This window comes from Lepidochelys olivacea (genome assembly GCF_965140295.1).
Source record: "Lepidochelys olivacea isolate rLepOli2 genome assembly, chromosome: 5".
Taxonomy (NCBI): Eukaryota; Metazoa; Chordata; order Testudines; family Cheloniidae; genus Lepidochelys; species Lepidochelys olivacea.
In genome coordinates, this window is record NC_140415.1 from 90,169,598 (window position 1) to 90,188,502 (window position 18,905).

At 40.5% G+C, this 18,905-nt stretch overlaps 1 protein-coding gene across 1 annotated transcript in view; it reads right to left on the minus strand.

Moving 5' to 3' along the window:
• The window catches only part of AOPEP (aminopeptidase O (putative)), a 391,354-nt gene that overhangs the window by 89,930 nt on the left and 282,519 nt on the right, over positions 1–18,905 (minus strand). The gene's annotated exons all lie outside the window — the stretch shown is intronic.

Genomic DNA, 18,905 nt, shown 5'->3' on the forward strand with positions numbered 1-18,905 from the left:
TTTGTAAGACACGAGCCATTACTTGGAAGAAGTATATAATTTTATACAGTATAGGATTATTAAAATATATCTATCCTTCTCGCCCTTAGCTTCCCCTTATTTGGTATGTCATGACTCTTCCTCTTAAATCTCCCTTCTATGCCCAGCCCCAGTCCATTCACATGCACTTAGGCCTTGTCTACACTTGCAAGATAGGGCGCCCAGGGCTGATTTAATGCACTCTAACTCCTGAGGCGTCCACACTGGCAAGGCACGTAGAGTGCCCGGACTCTGCAGCTGGAGCGCTCTTGGTAATCCACCTCCACAAGAAGCATAAAACTTGCTGTGTCCCAGCTGGAGCACCACTGTGCCAGTGTGGACGCCTTGGTCTATTAATGCACTCAGATCAGCCTTCAGAAGTGTCCCACAGTGCCTGTTCTAGCCACTTTGGTCATAATTTTGAACTCTACTGCCCTGCCCTCAGGTGACCAACCTTTAAATTCCCTGGGAATTTTGAAAATCCCCTTCCTGTTTGCTCAACCAGGTGTGGAGTGCTCATAGCGAATCTTTCCAGGTGACCATGCCTCCACGTGCCAGGCGATCCCCAGTATGGAGCAATGGCGAGGTGCTGGACCTCATCAGTGTTTGCGGGGAGGAAGCTGTCCAGTCCCAGCTGCGATCCAGCCGTAGGAATTACGATACCTACGGGCAGATATCAAGGGCCATGATGGAAAGGGGCCATGACCAGGACACAGTGCAGTGCACGGTTAAGGTCAAGGAGCTGCAGAATGCCTACCACAAAGCCCGTGAGGCAAACCGATGCTCCAGTGCTGCCCCCATGACCTGCCGTTTCTAAAAAGAGCTGGACGCAATACTTGGGGGAGACCCCACCTCCACTCCGAAGACCACCATGGACACTTCAGAGGCCATAACTGCACAGAGTTCAACAAGGCAGGAGGAGAAAATCGGGAGCAGGGGTGCTGAGGAGGAAGGGGGCCCAGAGCCAGAGGATGGCTCAGCATCCCTACATGCATGCAGCCAGGAGCGGTTTTCAAGTCAGGAGGAAGGTAGCCAGTCGTAGCGGATGGTGCTTAGGGAAGAACAAACAGCAGAGGAGGTGCCCGGTAAGTGGCTTTTATTTTGGGAAGGTAGCTGTTTGGTGCGGGCTCTTGGGGCGAGGAGGGTTAGGGCTGCGTGGATGCCTAGATGCGGAATAGGGCGTTGATGTGCTCTCTCACATCATGGTAATCGGCCTCAGTAATCTCTTCAAAGATCTCATGCAGAAACGGGGCAATCCGGCTGCGCAGGTTCGTTGGCAAAGCTACTCTGCTCCTGGTCCCAGTAAGGCTAACATGTCTGCGCCACTGTGCCATGAGGGGCCGGGGGGGACCATTGCTGCACACAGGCAAGCGGCATAAGGACCAAGATGAAAGCAGCATTGGAGTAGAAGACCCTCCCTTGCTTCCCAGGTCACCCTCAGCAGCGAGATATCTTCCAGGAAGAACTCATCCTGTGGAAAACGTGGGGACAGTGTTCAGTATAGGGACCCTCTGCAGCTGTTGGCTCTCCCCAAGGCACAGAACCAACCCCAATGAAGTCATGCAGCAGTCCCTTACTGAAAATCAAAAAGTACAGGAGTGGCGGGAGACTGAAAAGAGGCACGCCCAGCAGACTGTAGATCGCCGGCAGGAAAGCACACAGAGTGGCTCATAAGCACTATAGAGCAAGAAGTGGACTCGATACAGGCGCTCACAGCAATGCAGGTGGAGCACATCCGCGCCTGCCCCCCCTGCAGCCCTTCTCCCAAAACTCTTTCCCTTGTGCCCCCATGTTACCACCAACCCACTTCCCCCAGCACCCGGTTTCTTACCACCACCTGCCTCCAACACCTGTAGCTTCACCACCCAGCCCTGCAAACTACAACCCTTACCCACTCCACTCAACCCTCATCACCAAGCATTTTAGCCAGCCTGAAGGGCAGCACTCATTGCACAGCGCTTCACACAGGAAGGCTGAATGTGATAACAGAACATACGCAAATCTGTGATTTTCCCGTTCCCCACCCTGCCCTCTTCCCTCCTCCCACACAGCACAGATGTGTCATGCCATTTCTGTTTCCCCAGCAGTTGTGTTTCTTTTCAATAAATGAATTTTTTGGCTTTGAAAACATTCTTTATTGCACTAAGTAAAAGATACTGTAGCCCAGGAAAGCAACAGGCACTGCAAGTCAGTGCATCATACATAGCAAACACAGATGCCTACTAGCATTGGAACCACTGCACTTCACTCCTGTGCAGGGCACCAAACATTACTGGTGGCTTTCAGCATCGAATTGCTCCCTCAAGGCATTCCTAATCCTTATAGCCCTGCGCTGAGCACCTCTAATAGCCCTGCTCTCTGGCTGTTCAAATTCAGCCTCCAGGTGTTCCATCTCCGTGGTCCATGCCTTTCACCCTTCCCTTCACAAATGTTACGAAGGATAGAGCATGCAGCTGTAACCATGGGGATGTTGTCATCGGCCAAGTCCAGCTTCCCATACAGACGGCCAAAAGCACACTCCACAGTCATTCTGCACTTGCTCTGCCTATGAACCACTCCTTGCTGCTGTCAAGTTGCCCCGTGTATGGCTTCGTGAGCCATGGCTTTAAGGGGTAGGCGAGGTCTCTAAGGATCACAAGGGGCATTTCGACTTCCCCGATAGTGATCTTCTGGTCTGGGAAGAAAGTCCCTGCTTTCAGCTTCCTAAACAGGCCAGTGTTCCAAAAGATGCGTGCATCATGCATCTTTCCGGACCAGCCTGCGTTAATGTCCATGAAACGCCCACAGTGAACCACAAGCGCCTCGAGAACCATACAGAAATACCCCTTCCGATTTATGTACTCGGAGACTAGGTGGTCTGGTGCCAGAATTGGAATATGCGTCCCATCTATCACCCCTCCGCAGTTAGGGAAACCCATTTGTACAAAGCCAGCCACAATGTCACGCATGTTGCCCAAAGTCACAGTTCTGCTGAGCAGGATGTGATTAATGGCCCTGCAAACTTGCATCAACACAATTCCAGTGGTCGACTTTCCCACTCCAAACTGGTTAGCGACCGATTGGTAGCTGTCTGGAGTTGCCAGCTTCCAGACTGCAATAGCCACCCGCTTCTCCATCGGCAGGGCAGGTCTCAATCTTGTGTCCTTGTGCCACAGGATGGGGGTGAGCTCAGCACAGTTCCATGAAAGTGACTTTCCTCATCCGAAAGTTCCTCATCCGAAAGTGCAGCCACTGCTCGTCATCCCAGACTTGCATGACGATGTGATTCCACCACTCAGAGCTCGTTTCCCGAGCCCAAAAGTGGCGTTCCACTGTGGTGAGCATGTCTGTGAATGCCACAAGCAATCTCGTGTCATATGCGTTATGCTAGTCGACATCATTGTCAGACTCATCACTGTCAGTTTGTAGCTTAAGGAGTAACTCGACTGCAATTTGTGACGTGCCGGCGAGACCCATCAACATATTCCTCACAAGTTCAGGATCCATTCCTGTAGACCGAAAGGGAAGACAGAGCGTGCAGTACAAAAAACTTTGAAAGATGGCACTAAATGTGGATGGAAGCACAGGGATTGCTGGGATGCAAAGCGATGCATCATGGGGCATTGGGACAGGACCCAGAATGCCTCGTCCCTCCCCCTTCCCACAAGCCACAGCGCCAGAATGGGGAGAGGGGCTCTGTGGGATAGTTGCCCGTAATGCATGGCTCCCAATGCTGCTGCAAGTGCCGCAAATGTGGCCACGCCACTGCGCTTGCAGCTGACAGTGTGACAGCAGTGCTTTCCCTGCTACCGTCTCCGAGGGCTGGTTTAACTCCAAGCACTCTACATCTACAGGTGTAGCCACGCCCTTAGATATTTCTGGCTCTTTTCTGACTCTTTCCCATCCCCAACAACAGACTCCACTATGCCTAGCAGTTTTAATATTAAAACTATTTACATTCCAACGAGTATTTAATACATTTTATCATGTATTCTTTTATTTCAATTTCTATTACAAGTAATATAAGTGCCTATCCAATCCTTTAGATACTTTGGACAAAAAATAAATTATAATCCCTAAAAATATGTATAAATACAACAGTTTATCTTCAACCCTTATAGCCAAAATTACCAAACTTAATAAATAAAAGGTCAGTATGTTTTATTATATTCTCACTGTAGCATAAGTACTGACCATTTCCCTGCCCCCAAGCCAGATTTGTCAACTATTATGCTACACCATGTACATTTTATTGTATAGTACATTCTACTGAAGGGAAAGGATGGTCACAGGACTGGAAGCCAAGGCATCTGTCTTCTACTCCCAGATTTGCAACAGACTCACTGTGTGACTTTGGACAAACCTATCACTCTGTGTTTCAGTGTCTCCAGTTGTAAAGCTGAATTCATAATTATTACCTACCTCACAGGGGCATTCTGTAGCTTAATTAATTAATGTGTGGAACAAATTAGGAGAGAAAGGATGATCCAGGGGTTTGGTCAATTGCCTTAGACTTGAGAGACCTGGATTCAATTCCCTTGCTCTTCCACAGGCTTCCTATGTGACAACAGGTAAGTCACTTAGGATATGTCTACACCAGTGTAAGTCCAGGGTTTGAACTCAAGCTCAAACCTAACTCTTCTTCCCTCTACAGAGGAATCGCACTTACCCAGGGCTCGGACCCAGGGTATCAGGACCCCACGGGATGGAGGGCCTGAGCCTGAGTCAAGCCGGGACCTAGGGTTCAAGACCTTTTGCTTTGCGGTGTAGATGCAGCCTCTGACGAAGCGGAGATTTTCCCTTGCTATGTTGGATGTGAGCCTAAATGAGTCTTACTGTTGAGCCTATGGGAGTTTTACTGTTTTGCACGAATACTGTGTGTGCCTCAGCTTTCCTGTGTGCTGCACCAATACCTCAAGTGGTAGGAATATGGGTGTGTGACTTTGGCTGAGACCTCTGGGGCAGATGAGGCTGCTCCAGCTGCCTGCACGTACGCTATGGCCAGCGCCCTTCATAATCTGAGACCCAGGAGGGGGATGCAACCAGGTGATGACCAGGTAACTCTTTCCCAGGGAAGCGAAAAAAAGACAAGGAGGAGGAGCAACAGGGGTATCTGAGGTCAGGTCACTGGAAGCTGGGCATCTGATTGGGGGAAGTGGAAGAGGGGAAGTCCAGGGACTTGGCTGAAAGCCACCGATTTCTGTGTTAACAAGTTCTGTGTTCCTGTTGACTAATAAACCTTCTGTTTTACTGGCTCACTGAGAGTCACTGCTGACTGTGGAGTTGGGATGCAGGGCCCTCTGGCTTCCCCAGGAGGCCCACCTGGGCGGATTCGCTGTGGGAAGCGCACAGTGTGGAATGGGATGCTGAATGCTCCAAGGTCAGACCCAAGAAGGTTGAAGCTGTGTAAGCTTCTTGCCCTGGCGACAGTATGCTCAGAGAGAGGAGGCATGCTCCCCCAGAGTGCCAGCCTGGCTTTGTATGGAGTAGTTTCATGGCATCGCCCTGGTGACTCTGTGACACAGCCACACTGGACTCATGCTCTGGAAGTCTGTCAAAAGTATCCCACAATACCATGGGTTGACTTTCTTTGTCCTCTGGACAGGCAAGTTTGGCGGTCATTCAAATTTTCCTACATTGCACCACCAACAAAAAGCTAGAGTAGCCACATTTTGGAAGGGTGCTAGGAACTCTGGGTTATGGCTGACCGTACTCAGACTCACATAATGAAGTGTAGATGCTGGACCCCCAGGTTGGGACCCAGGGTTCAACAATTCCTAACCTGGGGTTACAAATTAGTGTAGCTATTCAAGCCATAGATTAACAAACCCAAGGTCTGCTAACCTGAGTTCAACTCACCCTGGGCGGACGTTCCAGTGTAGTCACACACTTAATATCTCTGTGCCTCAGTTCCCCTTCTGTAAAACTAGGATAATAGTAATTCCCTATTTTCCAGGGTGTTGTGAGGAAAAGTATGTTAAATGATTGTAAGGCTCTCAGATACTAATGCAGGCCATGTAAGTACCTTAGACAGATATATGCTTTGTGATCCCCTGATGGAAGCCTCTAAGGAAATGCAAGGTATTATTGTATTAAAAGATACAATGAACCACAGTACTACTAATTATATATATATAAAGCTTCTTGCCCTGTGCATATAAGAATCTTCCTGGCTTTTCAGTATATCATATATATACATATGCTATACTGAAAAGCCAGCAAGCTTCTTGATTTTAATAATTTGATGATGGTAGTCACTGTTGACATAAACCAGAAGTAGCACACTTGATATGGAAATGCATTTTGTCACGATCCAGTGGTTCTCCCCCACTATTGATCAATGGGTGAGGAATAAAATTTGCTTTAGAAGCAGTTTAAACGTTATAATTCCCTGATCAACTTTATAATAGGTACCATCAAGTAAGAGAACATTCTGTATTATAATAAGAGTATGGTTCAATAAATACTTGAGTTGGGCAATTGCTGCAAAATACACTTTCTGTATTTGTTCACATTTAAAGACAAATTCAATTCAGCCAAACTCACCGCTCTTTGCTGTCTGTGAACATTCAAGCTTTATATACATGAATTCTTGAGGAAAATGCATGTTAAACTCATGAATTTGAGTATTTGTACTGGAAGTGGTATATTTTATATGGAACTCTGTACCTAGCAGCCTAAGTTTCCTAGGAATTATGTCCTGTGCAAAATTTCTCTGGTCCAGAAAGGAAGAGAATTCAAACATTCTAAAATTCACATTTGACTCAGTGCGAGTCAAAGCCCAAGCGGTAGTTATACTCATCCAATCAGGAAACAGAAACAATGGCCTGTGACTTATGTAACCTAGTACAACTAACCAACATAGCTTGATTTTTCAATAGCTGAGTATCAAATATTGTCAGTCTGTAAAGTTTAATAAAAATGGGAAAAAATTGTCAAGTTAGTTAGAATAGCTATCACGTTCAAAGAAAATGTGATTTCACAGACATTCTAGGAGCAAAAGAGGCTAAATCTCTTAAATAATAATTATCTGCAAATTATTTACAGCAGAACTTCAGAGTTACGAACAGCTCGGGAATGGAGGTTGTTCACAACTCTGAAATGTTTGTAACTCTGAACAAAATGTTATGGTTGTTCTTTCAAAAGTTTACAGCTGAACATTGACTTAATATAGCTTTGGGTATGTCTTCACTATCTGCCGGATTGGCAGGCAGCAATCGATCCAGCAGGGATCGATTTATCACGTCTAGACTAGCACTATCCTGTCGACTCCTGTACTCCAGCACCATGAGAGGCACTGGCAGAGTCGACAGGGGAGCAGCAGCAGTTGACTCACCACGGTGGAGACACCACGGTAAGTTGATCTAAGTACGTCAACTTCAGCTACGTTATTCACGTAGCTGAAGCTGCGTAACTTAGATTGATCCCCACCCCCCCAGTGTAGACCAGGGCTTTGAAACTTTACTATGCAGAAGAAAAAAAAAGGGGGGGGAAGCAGCATTTAAGTAGTTTATGTTTAACACGGTGCTGTACTGTATTTGCTTTTTTTCTGCATCTCTGCTACTGCCTGATTGTGTACTTCCGGAAATGAGGAGTGTGGTTGACTGGTCAGTTCATAACTCTGAGGTTCTACCGTACGAAGCTATACTGAAAATTGTTCAGATTAAGCTTTCTGGGTGGCGGTGGGAAATCTGTAGTTAATTCCACTTCTTTGGTTTTACGCTCCCTAAACTAGCAGGAGTTGTGAAGAGAGTCTACTCAGGCGCCATGAGGCAGAATTGCTATGACAGCAGAAACATACAAGTCCTGGGAGGTCCAGGAGTGGAAATACACGAGTCCAGCAACTATGATGAGGGAGACATCAACAAGATAGAAGAAAACGATATGCCCCTCCCCATCCTACCCAATAGTTTTATCTCTGCTATGGAATAAAAGAACATTTCACATCTCTCAGTAGAGACATCTCCAGGTAATTAGGGGAAGCCAAATCTCATCTTTAATCAGAAAAATAGTGACTTATAAAGAGGACCTTGAGGATGGATAATGAAGGCCCTGATTCAGCAAAACACTTAAACCTATACCTAACTTTAAGCAGGTTAGTAGCTCCACTGGCTTCCTCAGAAGTCCAGGCAAAATGTAGAGAAATCTCTTAAATGTTAACAAAAACAAAAGACTTATATTGCAAAGTTGGTAACGAGTTAGTCATCATTTCTTTGAAAACAGGATCTCAAACATGGAAATGTTTAAAACTCTGTAGCTTGACTTCATTTCTGTTTGCAATATGGATGAGAAAGCATGAGCAACAAAATCACTGGCCTTCTGGGCTCAAGGTAAAGCCCATCTCTTTTCCCAGACATTTGTCTAAGAAGAATGGGAGCAACTGATTGTAATGAAAGTTCTTTTTATGTCCACAACTGAAAGACATGGCACTGTATGAGCTTGTGTGTGTTTACCATATTTTGCAATGTGCTGTGAACCATATGGAAGGACACAATTCATAAATAAAAAAAATTATAAATTAAAACACTTTCAGTGAAAATTCAAAGTGTTGTAAACAGTAACACCCCACTAAATAAGAGATTTAAGAGGATATTATGTCATAACCAGATGCACAGTGAGCACAAGTAAAAACAAATTTTTGTACCTTTTTATCAAGAGGTACAATATTACCATTTCCAGTGGTTTGCCCCACCAAAAGCACAGAGAACGAAAACAGTAATGTTTTAGGTCTTGAAGTTGTAGAGGTCTGTGAGGACATCACGTCTGTCTGGGAGGAGCTCAGTGCAGGGTCAGGACTTTGCTTAACAGTAAAATGTGAAAGAAAACTTGCACCCACATAAGGCAGCTGTGAAGTGCTCTGGTGACATCACATAATTTTAATTCAAATAACTCATTAATATCAAGAGAAAACTTCCCTCAATAGATTTGCAGCTTTCCATGCACAATTTTGAGATACCTGGGGGTTCAATTTTAAAATGCAGGAACCTACATTAGGCACACAAAATTTGAGAGCAGCTCATATACATGTAGAGTCTGGATAATTGTGGATGCAACTGGTGACTGTCTGAGCAATCCTATAATCTGCATCAACAAAAGCAAGATATGTGGAGGAAAGTGTATGCATAAATTACAAAATACCCACATTTGAGAATTTGACCCAGTGTGTTTAATACACAGCATACACTAACAAAGAACACTATTTTATTCTGTCTTGCAATTCATTCCTCTTCTTCTCCTCCTCTAATAGTTTTTTTTTACAGTTTTTATTTGGCCATGATATTTTGTCATGTTATGTTTGGTATCATTGCCTATTCCTAAGACTATAACCATCAAAAGGCAGATTTAAGAACTTCCATAATCTTTTGAGTGTCTTTATTAAAAGCTTTGTACTCTGCCTTCTGTGCTTATACATTTAAAATAATATCCATCCTTTCACACTATTATACATGTATTTTTACAATACGTGAACAAAATATAAACAGATGAGAGACAGATAATGAGGGTAACAGCTAAAAATAACCATAAAAAGGTTAAGCTTATTTCTGACAAAACGTATTAAATAAAATACTGAAATAAAGCATATTTTTGAGCCAGACCACTAAGACTCCTTTAGAGTCATTACAGTAAATCACATCAATAAGAACTCAGGGACATTTAAATCATGTGGATTATTCAACTGCCATGCATGAGTCTGCATTCTAAAACTTCTTATGAAGTTTCGGGGGAAGAAAAATTATGTAGTATGAGAATGTAGCTCACCAAACGTTTCCCAAATGTGATAAGTATGTCATTCTAGTTTCTAAAATGCACCAAAAGTAACAGTTTTCCCTCTAGACCCAAAGCCAGCAAAAATTCTACTCAGAATTAATTATAAAAACACTAGAGGGAAAGGAGAAACTTGAAAGCAGGGTGGATAAAAATCAGTGATTTAAAAAAAAAATTGGATTTTTTTTATTTAAATTGGATTTTTTTGATAAAATGCTTTTTAAGGAAAAAACCTAGCTAAAGATAGTTTTAATTAAGATATCTTTGAGCTATAATGTATCTCATCATGGAATAGGGATTATAAATTCTAATTTTATAGTACGAGACAATATAGTCAAGTAATGTTTAAGAAAAGTTTTGTAAATGAGTTCCAATAGTTCATGGATTAGGGACCCAATCTTATGGGGTTCCAGGGGCTTCTGTATAGATTATTTAGGTTAATCTTTCTATCTACCCAATGGGACTCAGTGCTCAGTCTAGAAGGTATCATCAGAGATGCTTAGTTTTGCAGTTCTCAAACTGTGGATTTGTGTCTCCAGAGATAACATGCTTGTTAAACAGCAAAAATGTTTTTAAATAAATAAAATAAATAGATAGAGGTGAGAAATAACAGACCTCAACTCTATTGTCCTTCTGCACATTTCTGTACACAGAGTCAATCCCTTACCTCTCTCTAAAAGTGCAAAGTTTCAAAAAGTTCAATGAATAGAAGATTGTTTGGGGTGGAATAGATCTGCACAAGGAGAAGAAGTCTGGAGATAAAGGTGAGAAGGGAGAGACAGGCAGTAGGAACAAAAGTGAAACTGTTCGAGCAGCATATTCCAGAAGTCTTGAGGTCTTTCTGAGTGTAACCTTCACTGATTTGAGATCTACCATACCACTCTCTCACTAGAAGGGAAAACCTATAATGGCAGCAGGCCATAAAAGAGACCCAATTTGGGAATATTTTAATGAAGTTCCTCTACCTGTGAGTAAGACAGGCATGCACGCAAAATGCAAACAGTGCAACAAAGAAATGCAAGGCCCAGTTACCTGAATGAAACAGCATCATGAGAAGTGTTCCTTCTCAGGAGGAAGCTGCGTTGAAGATGATGAAAGGAACATGTCTGAACATGCAGGATCATCAGGTTGGTAAACTTTTTTATTTCATACTTCTTTCTTAAGGACTGCCCGTCTCCCCTCTGACCTATTCTTGAATTCTCATGTTTGAGCAAAAAATATAGTTGTTACTCTATGGTACTATCATTTTAGATGCAGTGGTGATAATAAATAAGTAGCTGAAATAGGCGGATCTTCTTTTTTACAATTTCACCGTTAAAGTAGTATCGAGTGTCCGTGAATGCAATGAGTAATACTAAATGAGCAGTATGGTAATAATAATTAAATAACTGCATTGACTTATTTTGTTTAGGAGAATCCATCCTCAACATACAGAATTCTGAAGACTGTCCACCTTCAAGATCACCATTTTCTATAGTTTCAGAGTTATCTGCCAATGACAGTGTTTCAGTCACATCATGTATGTCACATAGCCACAGTATATCATCTACAGCAAAAAGAAAAAAAAATCTCCATCATCCAGAAACAACCATAAGTCTGTGATAAGAACCAGCAGATTACAAAAAGAGGTAACTGATGAAAAAAATTGCCCAGTTTGTTTATGCAACAAACTCTCCTTTCCATACGAGTGAGAACCCACACTTCATTAACATGGTTCAGTCATTAAGACCAGGATACAGTCCACCCAACAGAGCAGATGTTGCAGGCAAATTGCTGGATAAAGTGTATGACAGAGAAATTGAGCAGTGTGCAAAAGGTCTAGAGAGTGGAATTGTTAACCAGAGTCTTGATGGGTGGAGCAATGTCCACAATGATCCTGTTGTATGTGCTTGTGTGACAACAGAAGAAGGGAATGTCTTCCTTACAGAAACAATTGATACATCAGGAAATGCGCACACAACAGACTACTTACAAGAAGTAGCAGTAAAAGCTATAACAAACCATAGAAAAAAAATTAAAATGTCTAGTATGCAGCTTGGTCACAGACAATGCTTCAAATGTATCCAAGATGAGAAGAAATTTAGGAGAGAGTGAAGAGAGTCTAAAGCTAACAACATACGGTTGCAGTGCTCATTTGATGCACCTCCTAGCACAAAGACTTTAGTGTTCCAGAAATAAAGGCTAATATTGTTGAAGTTGCAAAATACTTCCGTAACAACCACTTTGCAGCAGCTGCTCTGAAAAAAGTGGGAGAAACCAAGCTAACTCTCCCACGAGACGTGCGAGGCAACTCAGTTGTGGACTGTTTTGAGCACTATATCAAAAACTGGCCTAATCTGATGACAGTTGGTGAACAAAATCGTGAAAAAACAGATGGCACTGTCACAGCCAAAGTTCTCAACATTGGGCTTAAGAGAAATGTTGAACACATGCTGAGTACCCTGAAGCCTATTTCTGTAGCCTTGAACAAAATGCAGGGAAATAGCTGTTTTATTGCTGACGCTGTTGAAATTTGGAAGGAACTGAGTGAGATCTTAAAAAAAGAGAAATATGCAACAACAGAGTTAAATTACAAGCATTAAAAAAACAAATGGGACAAGCACTATCTCCAGCTCATTTTCTTGCAAATATGCTCAATACTCGGCACTAGGGTCAAACCTTACTTAAGTTACAATTCTGCTGAAGAAGAGGAGTTGGCTATCACATGGACATCCAGCAATCATCCCTCCATAATGCCAACTATAATAAACGTCAGAGCTAAGGGTGAACCAGTCAAGAAATATATGTTGCTAATGATGTTTTAAAGAAAGTCATAGTGAACCAGTGGAAGTCACTTAAGGACTTGGATTCAGAGACTGTTGAAGTGATAATCTCACTTTTAACCACTGTAACTTCTTCTGCCAGCGTAGAAAGAATATTTTCTTCCTTTGGACTAATTCATTCCAAAATGAGAAATTCTTTGGGATCTGAAAAAGCAGGAAATCTTGTTTTGCTTTTCCAGATTATGAACAAACAGGAAAATGAAGATGAAGATGACTGAGTTAGCTGCTGAAGCCAATATTTTCGGTTTCTCATGTTGACCTGGCTGACATAGTCGATTTAATTTGTTTTTGTTTTTTTAAATAATTCATTTAACTACTTCACTTCAAAACAATTTTAACAAAAACAAACCTGACTTTAAAAAACTTGAATGCTTAACTAAATTCAAAAATCATATGCTTGTTTTGTTAAAAGATTATATATTTGTTGTTGAAGAAAAAAATCCAGAATACATAACTTTGTTGTTTTAGTTAAATAAAACAATTTAAATGTCTGTCCGGTGATGTTCCCCTCCTAATGCAGCATGGCAAGAAAATCCTCCAAATACTAATGATTAACCTGTTGAACTGAATAGTTCACGTCCCAATGACTTCATAAGTATGTGCTTGAATTACCTTTGGTAAATGCAATAACCAAACCATCATTCATTTTCTGATATAGCTGTAAAACTAATCTGAAAAGTTTTCAAAATAAATCACTTTAAAAATATATATAGTGTATACCTTCTAAAAATGAAACCTACATCTATATGTGAGGTGTGAAGAATATACATTAAGGTTATAACAATCAACAAGAATGTACTTTTATGTAGAAATCCATGATTAAATCCAGTCTGCCTGACTAGTGATTTAAATCAAATCCACCCTGCTTGAAAGGCACTGAAAACAGTCCAATCCTTTTTCTTATTCTACATTTTGGAAAGAACAAATGTTTTTTCCACATTTTCTCCTTCCACATTTTATAAAAAATAAAGGCTGGGCAAATATGTAGCTTGCCAAGTATCAGCCACCTAAAACAAGGCTTTATACATGGAAATAATGACAGATCTTAAGCTATAGTGGTATTAGTGGGTGCTACTAAAATAATACATCCTATTAGTATCATATGATAACGTACACAAAGGTTAGCTCATTAAAATGCCTCCACTGAGCATTATTGCCAACTAAAGTGTTCTGCCACAAAAGTGCAACTAATTTCTTCTATAAATTAAATAACCTCTAAAACAGCTTTTTTTTTTTTGTAAACTACACAAACCTTGTGTTTTACATTAAAGTGACCTTAATCTTTCACTACACAGGAGGGATGACTGTTAGCAATGAACTGCTGTAATTACCAGGGATGTAATTATCTGTAAACTATTTCAACACATGGCTATGCTAGCCTGGGTTCTCCGAATTTAGTAATGGTCATCTCGGACTGGGGAGGGGAACTACTGCATCATGCACACAGTGAAGAGTTGTTTTCAACACTCCAAAAATGTGGCTAGTGGGAATTATTCACCTCACTGACATCATCAATAATAATTAAGAGGTCTATGAAAATTAATGTGACCCCTGGTTTATCCTGTGTGATCATGCTTAGACACTAACAATGAGGTCCACTATTCAAAAAGAAACTAATACATTCTGATATCAACACTATTCCATATAAGGTGCAACTGAGGTCAGAATCAGGCTCACTTTTTGTTAAGGCTCCATCAATAGCTGTATTCAAATTAAAAAATACATATTTAAACACATGGTATCTTCTTGCCCATTTTGATGCTATCAGAGTCACTGTAAAGAAGCAGGCTATTTTGATATTGTCTTTATTATAATTCCAAAAAAGCGTTATTTTTTAAAACTAAATTTTGCAAACAAGTCCATTAAAATGGGTATTTTTAGCAAGATGGGAAGTGAAATCCTAAAATATTTAATGTTAATGAGCAGTAATTACATCCATACATGCGTAGTACAGAGAAATAGAGAGATATATATGAGGATTATGACTATGCTGGAAAACTGATATGTAAAAGCATATTCACAGCATTCGCTGTAACACAGTTAACGAGTATGAGGTATTGCAGAAATCTCACAACTGAGTTATCTTTCTCTGTTTGGCTAGGGAATGAAATATTGTACGTAATCAATGAAAGCCTGTTAGTCTTTGCAGATCCTGCAGGGTTCTGTAATAATGGCATAATTTGGTATGGTACCATTTCTTCTGAACCAATACACAGTGGACTCCACAGAATTCTCAAAGTAAGTTCTTTACACTCTTTTTTGGTCCAGGGGAAGGGAAGGGGGGGCGTTAACGGCACTGTATGGGTATCCAAGTTCAGAGCAGCCTTAATTCTGAACTTCTTAGTTTTGTGGATTCAATTAAAATCCTTAACATTAAACACTTTATAAATATAGATTTACACCACACTATTTAATAATGAGGATTTTATATATACTTGTGTGTGTGTTGAGAGAGAAAGAGATACACACACATACATGTCATTCTTGGTAAATGCTTTAGTGATACTGTGCCTCTTTCAACACATTTTTGTTTTATTTGTGAGGTTTTGTAACCCCTTTGCACTTAAAAATTTAAAACCACAACTCATATATTAAAAGAGTTAAAGGACTCATTTCTTCTCTTTCAGCCATTAACAACAAATGCACAATTGAGTAAAGGATGAGAAAGCTATAACGTTTAGCACCATCAGCACATATTCAGGTTTTGCTTTTATTAGAAACTTAACCAACTGTTTCAAAACAGTCAGTTTTGCTCACATTATCAGGGTTTGAAATGTTACTAATCATTATTAGAGCAAAAAGAAAGTGAAAGATCAGTAAAATAAAAATAACAAAAAAATAAAAGACCATAATGTATTAGTAACCAGCAGGAATTGCTTTAAACAGATGAAAACAAAGATTTATAAGGAAACAGCTGAAATTACTTTGCTAAAGTTGACTTTTCCCTAAGTCTCAACAGAAGAAAAACTAAAAACACTATGAAAAAACAAGGGAAATGCAACTTAGATAATTGGGATAATTAAGCCGCCTTTATATATTGTAAATGTATATTTTTTATTTCAGTGCCCTTAAAAAAGCATTGCTTATTTACTCCATTTTAGGGCACTGATTCTCCTACTCATAAGCTGTTCACTGCTCTCCAAAAGGAGTTTACATACTTCATTTTTAATATTGAACTCCAGCTACCAGTGGCATCACTGATGCTGAAATTTAGGGGCAACGTACATGCAGCATTTAACTAGCCTACTAATAAAGAGTATTTTTCCCTTTCAATTCCCCTGTAGATGTAGATCACATGCATATGATGACTCTATTAGTCTGACTACAATGCTGTTTTCTTCTGTGTAGTACTTAGAATTGGCAAGAGAAGTGGCCTTCTTCTCTAAATAGGCACAGCCCAAAATAATAATATTTACCACTTCCATCAGACTTTTCATATTCAAAGCACATTACAATATTAACTAATTATCAACTTTTTTTTTTAGTCCTGTCTCACCCTCCTTATTTCATCCCACCACTTTCCCACGAAAATATTGCTCCGCTGTGCACATGCCTGTAATATCCACACTACTGATCTGCTCCACTGCCCATTGATTAGAATAAGAGACAGCAAAATAGTAAGATTTAATGGGAGAAGGGGGGAAGGGTGTCAGAACAGGTAGGAGGAGGAAACTGAAGGGGGGAGAAGGAGGACATCATAGGACCAAAGGGAAGTGGCAATGGATTAACATTGATAAGGGAAAAGGGGGAGGAAAGGCAAAAAACTCGAGACAAGACATAAAAAGGCAAAAAAGGGGACTAAAAGTAAATGGTGAAAATATAAGAAGTGGCACAGGACACTGAAAAGGAAGAAGGAGAAAAGAGGATAAAAAAAGAACTAGAGGAGGTGAAAATATTGCACAAATGGCAAAACGTTAGACAAAAGGGTCTCTGAGCAAAGAGAAGAGCTAGAACAAGGGGGAAACAAAAAGGATGAAAGAAGTTTGTGAGGAAAACAAATGAAATGTAACATTAAGATAGTACAAGAAGGCGCGGTGGGAGGGGGGAAGAGAGAACTTTTAATTACTACTCTGGGAGCTGGCTCTCACCTAGGGTCACTCATTATGTTGCCTTGATCCATTGTGAGCTGCTCCACTGTGCAGAGCAGCACCACAGTTCTAGACAAGCTTCCCCGCTGTTTTGCGGTCCACTTAATTGCAGTTAGTACTACTAGTTTCTACAGCCCATATCCAGCATTTGTTATCTTCAGAAATTCATTTAAAAAATATTTATAGCCAGTGCCTCAAAACTTAGCTCTTAAAAATGCAGCTTGGTGCCTAATTACTGCAACTCACTGTCAGTTTTCAACAACTCCATAACTTTTCTTTTTCCCTTATTCCACAAAGATCATAAGAATGAGCAGCTGCTTTGATTTTGTGGTGTCATATATGGGGTGGTAACGATAAAGCTACTCATCCAGTAGAGGAAATGTGCTTATCCTATCACAATTACAAAGAAATGAAAGTAATGGGCAGGGGACAGTCAGACAGCATAGAATTAAAAGTTTAGAAGTTACATTAAAAAGTTTAGTTGTATGCTCTGACAGATACGCAAGATCAAATATGTAGTTCATTTTCAAGTTCTGGTGAAATACATTCAGTAACCTTGTTTTAACTACACTTGTGACACATACATAACCAGCCCTTCTCCTCATCTCCCTCCTCCATTCCAGGCTCATTACAGCCCTCCCTTTCTTCAAGGCCCCCTCCCTCTACACTGAACTTTTATCCATCGTAGGAAATATTACTTAAACTCATTTGAAACTGTTTCTAATATGGTTTGGCATGCCAGCATGGACACAGCCAAAAGTCTAGAACACTGTTTTAATATAGTTTGGCCAAATTTTGTTGGAAACTATTTTAGCTTGAACCAAGTTTAAACTCAGTTCCTTAGCATAGTATAGCTGGGACCGGAGTCTCAAAGAATACCTTTTTGTCCTCTTCAAGTTCCCAGCCGCATCTCAATGTTCAACATTGCAGCTACCCCCCTTCTGGCTGAAAAGTAGACGGGACTCCACCCTCCAGGCCTTGTGGAGTCTGTTCTTGTATCAAACAGAAGGTCACTGAAAAGCACTTCTTTCCTTCTTTTGGGGCTGAGTATGCCAACTACAGCACTTTGAATCTCAGCTGGCCATGCATGGGAGGGATGAACCAGGAATCACTCATATTTATGGACATAGGAAGAGAGTGCGTACATTTCCAATTACTTTTGTTTCAAATGTCAATTCTCTTATACTTACAATGACCATTCAAAAACAAAAACAAAACTAGCAATTCTTTGGATTATTTTTACATCTACTATTTTAGAGTGGTGCTTGATTTTTATACAGCACCTCGCACATTCCTACGAGCTTGTTTACACACAAATGTAAAAAGTCACTAGCATCATGTAAACCTCCATCATACCTGGAGCACACAAAACCACTCTAAATATGCAATTTTTTTCAGACATATGTGTATACACACACATATATACACCCCTCATGTAAACGTGCAGTATGATAGGAAATTAATATTTGGTAGAACTTATTGATATTTCCTTTTGGATCAGAAGCTTGTAAATTATAGGTTCACAGACTAATCCACACAAATGCATACATTATTCCTTTACTATCTCATGAATCCCCAGTTACAAAATACATTAATGTATTCATTTTTCTCCAATTCATTTTGAAATTACCAAATTGCATCCTTTAGTTCACCATGAAGCTGGTATATCACCCACGCAATAATGTACTTTGAAGACATTTGTCAAATACTGCAATGCCCATACTAAGGCAACACATCCCAGTAGTTGGCAGCCATGCTATCAACAAGAATTTGGCTACAGAATCAGCAATGATTCATCATACATTCTAGAAGCATTGTAGAAGAAGCAAAATAACACTGCTATTTTAATTCTTTGTTAGCTTTAAAGATTTTAAAACAATATTAAAATTAAAAACAGACAGTAAATCCAAAGTGAGAAAAAAAACATTTTTCCTGGTTCTGGTTATTCATTTCCAAATGAATTTTTACTCATTATTGCTTTGTGTTCTAGATAGCAATTAAAAAAAAAAAAAACACACAAAAACAGCAAAGAAGAGCTATTGAATAGAAAAGTCAGCCTGTTACTTATCTTGCTACACTGTAAATTAAATGTTTAAAATTATAGTAGCCTTAAAGCAAAATTATTTACCCAAAATCACAGGGTTAAGAATCTTAGGAATTAATTTTGACTATGTAAGCAAAACAAAAACAAAACAACCCACCCTTTTGTAAAGAATTTTTAGGAGTAAACACC